This window comes from Nicotiana tomentosiformis, chromosome 12 (genome assembly GCF_000390325.3).
Source record: "Nicotiana tomentosiformis chromosome 12, ASM39032v3, whole genome shotgun sequence".
NCBI lineage: Eukaryota > Viridiplantae > Streptophyta > Magnoliopsida > Solanales > Solanaceae > Nicotiana > Nicotiana tomentosiformis.
In genome coordinates this window covers 63,284,951-63,296,070 of record NC_090823.1, presented here as the reverse complement: position 1 = coordinate 63,296,070, position 11,120 = coordinate 63,284,951, and positions in this window count along the sequence as shown.

Genomic DNA, 11,120 nt, shown 5'->3' with positions numbered 1-11,120 from the left:
TGTCGTGCTATTATTGACATCTCTCTATGGTTGCACTTGTCTTTGGTTATTTTGTATTTTCATGATAGGTCAATCCTTGTGATCTGTCGTGATGTATTATTTGATTTTTATTATATGTTTGTATTCTTTATTGTATTGTGTTGTCTTGGGCTATTTAGTACGAGACTCTGAAGATTTATATATTCCTAATTTTTTTTTACCGGTTTTTTATGACTGGGTTGTTTTAAATAAAAGAAGTTACTATTATGTTTTAAATTAATAAGTTTTACATCCGAAGCAATAGATTATCTGATGTTTTATTTAAATTAAAATTTCATTTTTCTTTACTTAAACTATTTCTAAAATAAGCTCATTTCTTTGTTGAATTTTTACTCGGTTTAAAAATTGTAACCTTACTTTATTCAAAATTAATTAATCGTGCGGATTTTATGTATAGAGATATTTGGTACGAGAGTTATCCGTGCGGTTTTGATAGAGATATGGGCACGAGATGCCGTGAGAATATGAAAGGGGGTCGAGAACCGTATATTATAATTATGATATGAGATATTTATTTGAAAGAGTTTTATATTCGAAGGATACTTATTTGAAGAAATATATTTGGAGGGTATTTATTTGAAGAAATTATATGTAAAAGACTTGTTTAATTTGTTGTACTTGTATTTCTTATTCGTCTGAGTAATAATTATGGTGTTTTTGCTGCCTTACTGTTTATATTACTAGTGAATTATTATTGATATCACTGCTATTTGTTTTCGATTATTTTGTATGGCACATGTTATTTGACTAGTGAGTGTCTTGACTGTACCTCGTCACTATTCCATTGATGTTAGTCTTGATACTTACTGGGTACCGACTGTGGTGTACTCATATTATACTTCTGTACATTTTTGTACAGAGCCAGGTAAATTGGAGTAAGTTGATCGCTAGCTAGCTGTACAGATCTTACTGTGGAGACTCAAGGTAAACCTGTTATTGCGTTCGCAGGCTTCGGAGTCACCTTCCGATATTGTTCTTGCATTGTTTTATCTCTACTTCAAAACAGTTGTATTTATAGGTTTTCTAGTAACTCAATAGAACTTATGACTTGTACTACCGATTTTGGAAATTGTAAATTTTATAGAGATTTTCATTTCAAAAAAAAAATTATTAGATGTTATTTAATTATTGTTGCTATTCAGTAAATGTTAGCCTTACCAAGTCTCTAAGACTAAGTTCCATCACGATATCTTACGAAGGGAGATTTGGGTCGTGACATTTCCGATATCCGTCTAGACATGAGAACAGGAACCACCTCGATTGCGACTCCGGTGGCCAACCGCGTCACCTTTCATAGGTTTTATTGGTTCGTCGCATTCTCATCTTTTTTTCCCCGATGTTTATCATCATCGCCTCATAAATATATTTTGTTTCGGATCTTAGAGACGGTGTAGTATCTTGTCCTTTATCAGTCAATAATCATTACAAGGCCTCAAAAATTTATTTTCATTGGCCTTGCTGCTAGGGGTGAGTATCGATTGGTTCGGTTCGGTTTTGTCGAAGTTCGATTCGGTTTATTCGGTTTTCGGTTTGTGATTTTAATAACCAAAACCGAATCATAATAACTTCGGTTCGGTTTATTCATGTTCGGTTCGATTTAATCGGTTCGATTTTTTGGTTTAAAGTCATGGCAAAAATAGTACGAAACAACAAAAATAGATTACCTGTTGAGAGAATAGCCAAAAAGGTTAACTAAAAACAAATTGAGTGCTTATAAATATTCTCCATTTATTTTTGTTAGACTACATTAATGGTCGTATAATATAAAACTATAAATCCTAAATCGATCGAATAAATCGATAAATTAAAATCAAATAAATCAAAATATTCGATTCGAATGATTTTAATCAGTTTGGTCGATACTATGCACACCCTACTTGCTGCTGTAGCAAAATTTGGTCTCCGTCACGTGAAGTAACCTAGCAATGAACATCGGAATCAAGCATTCAGGTGAAACAAAGGGTCAGCCAAATATCATTAAAACACTTAAGTCTCTGTTGACATGAGACTTCAAGTCAATTGAAGTGGTCAGGAATAGATAAAGCAACGTAGATCGGCTTTCAAGCCATAAATCCCAAACACCGTACAACCATAAATAATTAACATTCCAACACCACATATGGATGAGGCAGCAGCATCGCAATACCGTTAGCAAATATAGTATCGAGTGAGAGTCAAACAAAAGAACGAAACACTAGCCACAACAATGGAGGTCATCAGAAAATTGGACACAAAGTCAGTCCTCAAAACAGTAAAATGGCAACAAACAATAACAATACTACAACGACGGCGACCACCGGAACAACAACGTCAAAGGCACAAAACAGAAGAGGGTTGTTGGCAAAGTTTCTGGCCAAAATTCCGGCAAAACAGACACCTTCAAATCTGGTGGCTCCCCTTTTTAAATCTGGTATTACTTAAAAAACAGAGGTGAAGGAGATGAGAGAAAGAGAAAACAAAGTCGCCGGTGATGCTCGCCGGAATTTTATTTCTCCGGCCAAACTTCTTTAAGCTGCAACAACACAAGTTTTCAACCAAATTTTAGATCGAACTTTTATATGTAACCAATCTAAAAGAATATGAGAGATGAGAAAGAACAGATGCCGGAAAAAGTTCTTTCCGGCCAGATCTGGAAAAGATCCGACTAGCTCCGTCAATTTTCGAGATCGTTGGTGGTCGAATGGAGACGGGAAGGAGAGGCAGAAGCAATGCGTATCAGCCACCGGCCAGCTGGTGGCCAAATCCAGCGGCGGCGTATTGTTACAGTGAGAGAACGAGAGAGACAGAAGAAGGGAAAGGGTCGCCGGCCATGGCGTGGCCGGATTTTGCCGGTGTCGCTGGAGCTCGGAGAGGGAGGAAGATAGGTGAGCGGCGCTGCGGCTGTTCTCTCTTCAAGAGAGTGACAGATGTCAATGAACTAGGGTTTTCAACCCTTAAAATATATGATGTTCGCCTCCAAAAATGTGTGTATTTTATTGTATTATATTGTATTGTATTGTAGATATGTATGGGATAGAGATGGGATAGAGACATAGGGACAAGTTTTAAAAATTAAAAAAGGAAAAAATGTAAAGGAAGATACATGGTCAAAAATGAAGGAAGGTCAAGTCACATCTATGTCATGTTACGTCAATGTCATGTCCCGTCAATGTTTTGTCACATCGGATATTGATGGGACATTAAATTTGATCGAACTCAATATATATTTTGAAATTAATTCTACTCGCTTCCGTGTAATTAAATAGACTGCGCTACAAATTAAAATATAATTATTTAATTAGAAAATTTTGTAGTATTTATTTGAAAATGTAACTACTACAATTTACAATTGAATTGTAGTAATTGTTATTTTTAATTTTTGAAAAGACAATAAATTAATAGAATATCCTAATATTTGAAAAATAGGACAATTATCAATAAATTGCTTAAAATTTAGAAAAATGCACCAAAATGGTAGTATTTAACTAATAGCAATAAAATTATAAAAATTCTCATATTTTGTAAAAATATGAGTAATTATCAATTAATTGCATTAAAGCTAAAATAATGTGCAAAAATTATATTTTTATCATTTTAGACTAGGAAGCCTACAGAAGTTAATTTTTAAATATGGAGGGTCAAAATTGAGTGCCAACAACTGCCCCTCTTTGACCGGAGATAATGCAAGAATCTTCGGGCAAAGAAATTGACACCATACTCAATTTTGGCCCAACATGACAAAATGGGAATGAGGATATTTTGAAGATTGTGACCGAACTCTAGTATTTGAGTTGCCTACATATCTCGGGTTGCACGAGAATCAGGCTGCGTGTAGTTCTGGAAGATTGAGTACTACTTATGAATCGTAGCATCGTGGAGTGGAAGACAAATGTTTGAAGACGAAAAGGTTCGTGTGATCTCGACATTGCTTTCAAGATTGCCCCAGTGTCGGACTATGATAACATTGGGATGTGGTGTTGGATGGACGGATAGATCGATTGAATGGATTCTGATGTGGATACAGCCGGGCTCTGTGTTGAGTATTCCTACATATCTCGGATGTAACAAGAATTAGGTCGGTTGTAGTTCGAGAAAACGATGAGATGATTTTTGATTTTGAAAGTTGTCCCGGCGTCAAGCTGTGATGATACTGGTGTTATTTTGACTATGGGGGTACAAATTGCCTACACACCCCATGTCAATGGGACGTAAGAACGATACTTGGTACATGTCATCGATTGTTGTTAGAAACCTCGACGTCCGTCCTCAAAATCTATCCCAGTTTATTGTTAGAAGATAATTCCACATTGCGTCGCCTCTTTGATCACTAGAGTTGACGAAGTGTGGATTATGCTTTTGTCTGAGAAGGATGGATATGTAATTTATGAATGATGATCGCATATGCGGTGCGAGAATAATGTGATTTTTTTGAATGAAATAGGGTCCCAGGTTGGAACTCTAATTCGAAAGAGATCTGGGCTAGATATCGGACCGAAATGATCGGAGCACTTTGATTTTTGAAAGATGTCTGGGCTGCGTACCGGTCCGAAGTGATCGGAGCACTTTTATTTGAAGGAAATTTGGGCTACGTACCTGTAACGATCCTGTCGGTCATTTTTAGAGTTATAGACTCGATCCCCTATTAACTGCTTCTCCCATATCTATTTCTGCTATTGTGACTTGCCGGGAGGTTTCGTTTTGGTTTTTAGAGTGATTTGGGACACTTAGTCCCTAAACGAAAGTTTAATCTTAGGATTTTGGCCGTAGTCAGAACTGTGTGAAGACGACTCTGAAATAAAGTTTCGGCGGTTTCGTTAGCTCCGTTGGGTGATTTTGGACATAGGAGCGTGTCCAGATTGTGTTTTGGAGGTCCGTAGCTTATTTAGGCTTGAAATGGCAAAAGTCGAATTTTTGGAGATTTGGACCGATAGTGAAAATTTTGATATCGGAGTCGGATTCCGATTTCGGAAGTTGGAGTAGGTCCGTAGTGTTGAATATGACTTGGGTGCAAAATTTAAGGTCATTCGGATAAGATTTGATATGTTTCGACGTCATTTGTAGAATTTAGAAATATCAAAATTCATTAGGCTTGAATTCGTGCATAATCCGTGTTTATGATGTTGTTCGACGTGATTTGAAGGATCGACTAAGTTGGTATGGTATTTTAGGATTGGTTGGTATGTTTGATTGAGGTCCCGGGGGCCTCGGGCGTGTTTCAGATGCTCAACGGGTCATTTTTGGACTTAGGGAGTTGGCAGATATTCTGGTGTTATTGCAGATATTTTTCTTCATCGCGTTCGCGAGGGAGATCTCGCGATCGCGTAGGTCATCTGAAAGGTCAGCTAAAATTGCTCTTCGCGTTCGCGAAGATGAAGACGCGATCGCGTAAGGTTATCAGGCAGTGCACTACGATCGCGTGGGCTAGGCCGCGTTCGTGAAGAAGAAGTTAGGCAGCAATGGAGTTTGAGTGTTACTCTTCGCGGTTGCGTGAGGACAATTGCGATCGCTTAGGTGTGAGCAGCTAGTGCATCGCGTTCGCGTGAAGTGTTATGCGTTGGAGTGGAATAAATTTCTGAGGGAGCAAAGTTGTTCTTCGTGATCGCGAGGCCTTTTACGCAATCGCGATTAAGGAATCACTGGGCAGAATTTAAAGTTCAAAAACGAGGGTTTAAGTTCATATCACAAAATTTGATTGAGAGCTCGGTAAAAGGCAAAATTTGAAGAGATTTTCGGAGGAAGTTATTGGGTAATGATTCCTAACTCCTTTATGATTAAATCCCACTAATCTATGCTTGATTTCATCATTTACTTTCGGATTTGGGTTGGAAATAGGGGAAAAATTGAGAAAAGTTCTTAGGCCGAATTTTGAAATTTTGATCGAGATTTAGTGTCGAATTTGAGTGAATTTGGTATGGTTAGACTCGTGAGTGAATGGGTGTTCATAATTTGTGACTTTTACCCAATTTCGAGACGTGGACCCAGGGAGGCTTTTTGAGCAATTTTTCAATTTCTTGCGTTAGCTTTGATTTCATTAGCTAGATTAGTTTTTTGTAGTTATATTTATGCTATGTAATTGATTTTGGCTAGATTTGGGCCACTCGAAGCCGGATATTCGTGGGAAAGGCATTGTGACTGATTGATTGAGCTTGGTTCGAGGTAAGTGGCTTGCCTAACCTTGTGTGGAGGAAACTCCCCTTAGGATTTGGTACTGTTTGATATGTGAGCACCGTGTACGTGAGGTGACGAGTACGTACACATGCTATTTGTTGTAAAACTTTGTTTTTCACTAAGTCATAACTTGTTTTCTCCTTATTTGAAACACACTAGCATATGTAACTATCCTGTTTAGACTAGAATAGCATGTCTACTTGTTTAACTGCCTATTTGAACTCTATGCAGCATGTTTAGTGAAATTACCTGCTTTCCTTGACTTGAACTTAGTCTAAATTGTAGGATTTCTTGCTGTAATTGTTATTTCGGTTAGTTGCGCTGCATATTTACTTTGGGACTACAGAACGGTATTCCGGGAGATCCCTCTGTACTGCATATTTACTTTGGAACTACGAAACGGTATTTCGGGAGATCCCCCTGTACTGCATATTTACTTTAGGACTACGGAACGGTATTCCGGGAGACCCCTATTTTGCATATTTATTTTGGGACTACAGAATGGTATCCCGGGAGATCCCCCTGCACATTTATGTTTGGGACTATGAGACAGTATCTCAGGAGATCCCCTGTTGTTATCACTGTGTTCTAAGCTATTGTCTTTCATTGATTCTATTCCGGTTAGATTTCCGTATTTATTTTACTGCGATATTTCATTATATTTATACTAGTAGGGCCCTGATCTGATCTCGTTACTACTCGACCGAGGTTAGGCTTGGCACTTATTGGGTACCGTTGTGGTGTACTCACGCCCTTTCCTGCATATATTTTTCGTGTGCGGATCCAGGTTCATCTTACCAGCCTCATCACTAGTTGCAATCGCTGCTATTTATTGGAGACTTCAAGGTACATCTGCTCGCGCCCGCAGATCCTCGGAGTCCCCCTCTATCTCCCTATGTTTATTTTTCCTTCTTTGTGTCGAAATGATGTATAGAACGATTAAGACTTCTTAGTAGCTTGTGATTTACGGTATTCTGGGTTTAGGGAATTGTTTTGTACATTTTCAGAGGTGATAATTGTATATGACGAGTGGCATTCAGTTGCTTATTAGATATTTGTTACTGTTAGTAGTTAATGTTCGTGTTTTTATTTCATTTTCGCAAAGTGTTAGGCTTATCTAGTCGTAGAGACTAGGTGCCATCACGACGGTTCACAGAGGGAGAAATTACGTCGTGACAGTACCGGTCCGAAGTGATCGGAGAATTTAAATCTAAAATACTCGTATTAGAAAGTGGGCGCCTGTAAGATTTTAACTTGAAATGAAAAGCCCATTGTTTAGGAGGGCACCTGGAAGATTGACTTTGAAATGAAAATGCCTATTGTTCAGGAGGGCGCCTGGAAATTTGGCCTTGAAAGAAATGCCCATTGTTCAGGAGGGCGCCTGGAGAAGTAAGAAGTTATTTTTTCTATGTAGGAAAATTGATAAAAGGAGTCTGTTATTAATGATTCAAGCTGGAAATAAATGTGAAATGTTAGAATTTTGCAATGATATGGCCGGGTCTGACTAAGGCTGCCTACGTATCACAATAGAATCAGGCTAAAATGTAGTTCGATTGCAAAAGATGACTGAATTCGATGTGGATTGCCTACGTATTCCTACCAAAGGAAATCAAGTCGTGGCGTAGTTCCGAATATATATATATATATATATATATATATATATATATATATATATATATATATATATAGAATGATTTTTGATTTTCTATTATAAGAGTGGGACGGGACCCTACGTGGGTTACCTACGTATCCATCCCGTGGGAAATCAGGTCGGAATGCACTTCTGTAACGACAAAACCTAACTCTACTGTCAACAAAACTCGACTCTTTTTGTTTTCTGTGTCTTTTGCTATTTTGTAGCTTTTGTAGAGAATATTGTAGAGAAAGACTGCAATTTTATTGATCGATCGTCTTTTGACTTGACTTTGGCTGGTACCAATAATTAGTTTTATGCATACGAATTTCCACCATATACTTTCCAGCGAACCAAGATCAGCTTATGGGTATGTTACACCCCATGTTTTCGCATGTGAGAGTACGTCGTAAGTCAATTGATGTAATCTCGTAAATGAGATCGTCTTTGAAAGTACATAAAGTAAGTTAATCATGTTACCTTGGAGGTTACAAATCTTTAAGATCATCAATAACAAGTACCAAGAGGGTTGAAAGGCTTAGAAGCAAAATGAATTGAAGAAAATAAGTTTCATCAAAAGTCGACAAGTTGGAATGTTGTAACATGCACTTTTGGGGTGAGACTAGGGTGTTTAACATTATAAGGAGGTTATGTTATAAGTTATTTTAATCGTATGATAGTCGTGTGTTATGTTTTGAAGTCAAGTGAGTTGTGGAACAAAAGTTGGCAAAGGTCATCACAAGTTACATTCATAAATATGCTGAACATTAGGTCAAATGTAGCTGAGATTTTCTCCAAATATATTTGGAAATACGGGGAGATCTACCTACAAAATTGAAGATCTACGAGTCTAGTTTCTAACATATTTAACCATTCGTCGATACGACATCGGAGTTGATAGATATTCATATTTTCGTGAGACTGCGCAAGCAGCTCCCATGGGACCCACAAAGTCGGTGTAAAAACTCCAGCTTGTATTTAAATCAATTCTAAGTTGTTTTAACTCATTTTTCTAGTCCAAAATAGTTCCTAAACCCTCCTAAATGCTCTCCAAGGGTTTCTTTATGATTCTATGGTGAAAACCTAAGATAAAAACATGAATCCAACGCTAGAAATCCCATGGTGCTTGCTAGATCGTAGTTCTTCATCTTGTGGCTGTTTTGGAGTGTTCTTCAAAGGTAAGTAACCTCAGATTTCATGTTGTTCTTATTGATTAAGGTAATAATCAGTCCCTCCTTCATATATATTAGATTTTAAAGGCAAACTATAAGTTTTTATACACCAACTTGAACACCAAAAGTTGATTCAAGAAGAGAATACAACACCTATAGTGTTGTGGTGCCATTGAGGATAGTTGTGGGTTATTCTTCGATGATTTCGTGTTTTTATACTGGTTAAGGTGAGTATAACATCCTACTACATGTGCTTGAAGTTGTTTGTGTGTTGGTTGCATTATTTGAGCAAAATACTACAAAAGGGGACTTGAAATAATTTGAGATGTTATTATTTTTAATGGACTGTTTTGGAAAGTTTGTTTTCATGAACTATAAATGGTTGGAAACCCTTGAAAATGACTCTCTTATGATATTGTTATTATAAAATATTGTCTACATGTCGAACTTGTTATGGGTACTGTGAGTATGAAGAGAAAGGACAACATAACAATGGAAAGTTATACTTGTTGTTGTTGTTGTTAGATTGTTGGGCTGTTTGAGGGTGAACTAGGAGATGAATAGGATGTTAGAATTCCTCCCATTGTACATAATATCATGCTGGCTATGTTGTTAAGTTAATTAATGAATGATAATGGGGTTGAAGGGTGCTAAAGGGATTCAATCCGAGCTTGTCGCTCGTCGTGATATGTTGATGACTTGTTAATGAATTATTTTGTACCCTATTGTTGATGTTATTCTTATTATATTACTCTGGTTGTTGTTGTTGGTATATGGTATTGGAGGAGGCCCTTGTTATAGGGGAGATACTGCCCAAAGTTACATAAACGAGCTACTAGTTTAAGTTGCAGACTTAGCCTTTACTCAGCACTGATTTTGAATCTTCTTATGCTATGGTTGATTGAGTTGAGTTATTTCAAGAATGTCTTGGAAGGTATTAAGGAATCAACAGAGTTAAGGTATGTTAAGGCTATCCCTTCTTTCCTTTTGGCATGATCCATATGATACAAACGAAATGAGCAAACGTGGAACTTTCACAAATGACTCTATTCTTATAAGTACTAGGGGTGCCTATGTTTCTGATTCCCCATATGACCTATTATTATATCGTTTGTTCATGGGTCTCAGAAAATATGTAAGTTGATAAAGTTTATTTCATGATATTAACCGAAGGTCTTATGACATCCCGAGAGATCTTATTGACTTACTTCTTATGCATTGCATTCATTTATACATGTACATTGACCCATGACCAGATGTCGTTATATACGCGTATATTATATGTATATGGGATATGGGGAAAGGTTATGGCATTATATACGCACCACCACCTGATCAGGTGGTATACGTTGATGATTTCACCCGCAGAAGCCGAGATGATATGATGGGATGCCCTCAGAGGCTTAATGATGTTATGTACGCATATACCTATGTATGATATGACATTTATATGTATATGCATGACTATAAACGTTTCATGATTCACATAGCTATTCATACTTACAGGTTGAGTTCTTTACTCCATGTTTCTTTCATGTCTTTTATATACTATTTTCATGCCTTACATACTCGGTACATTATTTGTACTGACGTCCCTTGTGCCTGGGGACGCTGCGTTTCATGCCCGTAGGTCTCGATAGAGAGGTTTATAGTCCTCCTAGCAGGCTATCAGCTCAGCAGAAGGTGTTGGTGCACTCCACTAGCTCCGGAGTTACCTATTTGGTCAGTATGCTTTGGACATATATTGATTGGTATGGCGGGGCCCTATCCCGACCTTTATGACACTTATGTACTCTTAGAGGCTTATAGACGGATGTCTTGTATATGGATTATTGTATGGCCTTGTCGGCCTATGTTTTGAATGTACAAATGATCATTTCGATCTTATAGGCCTGTATGTCACATGTATAAGTTTGTATACCATGTTAGGTCGTCCTATGTCGAGTAATCTCCTATGTTTAATTCTAGTCATATCATGACGGCCTTTCCGGCTCATTTACCCATGATAGTATGATAATAAGGATACATTACGTTGGTACTCGGTTGAGTTAGGCACTGGGTGCTCGTCGCGGGCCTTCGATTTGGGTCGTGACAAAAGTGGTATCAGAGCAGTTCTGTCCTAGGGAGTC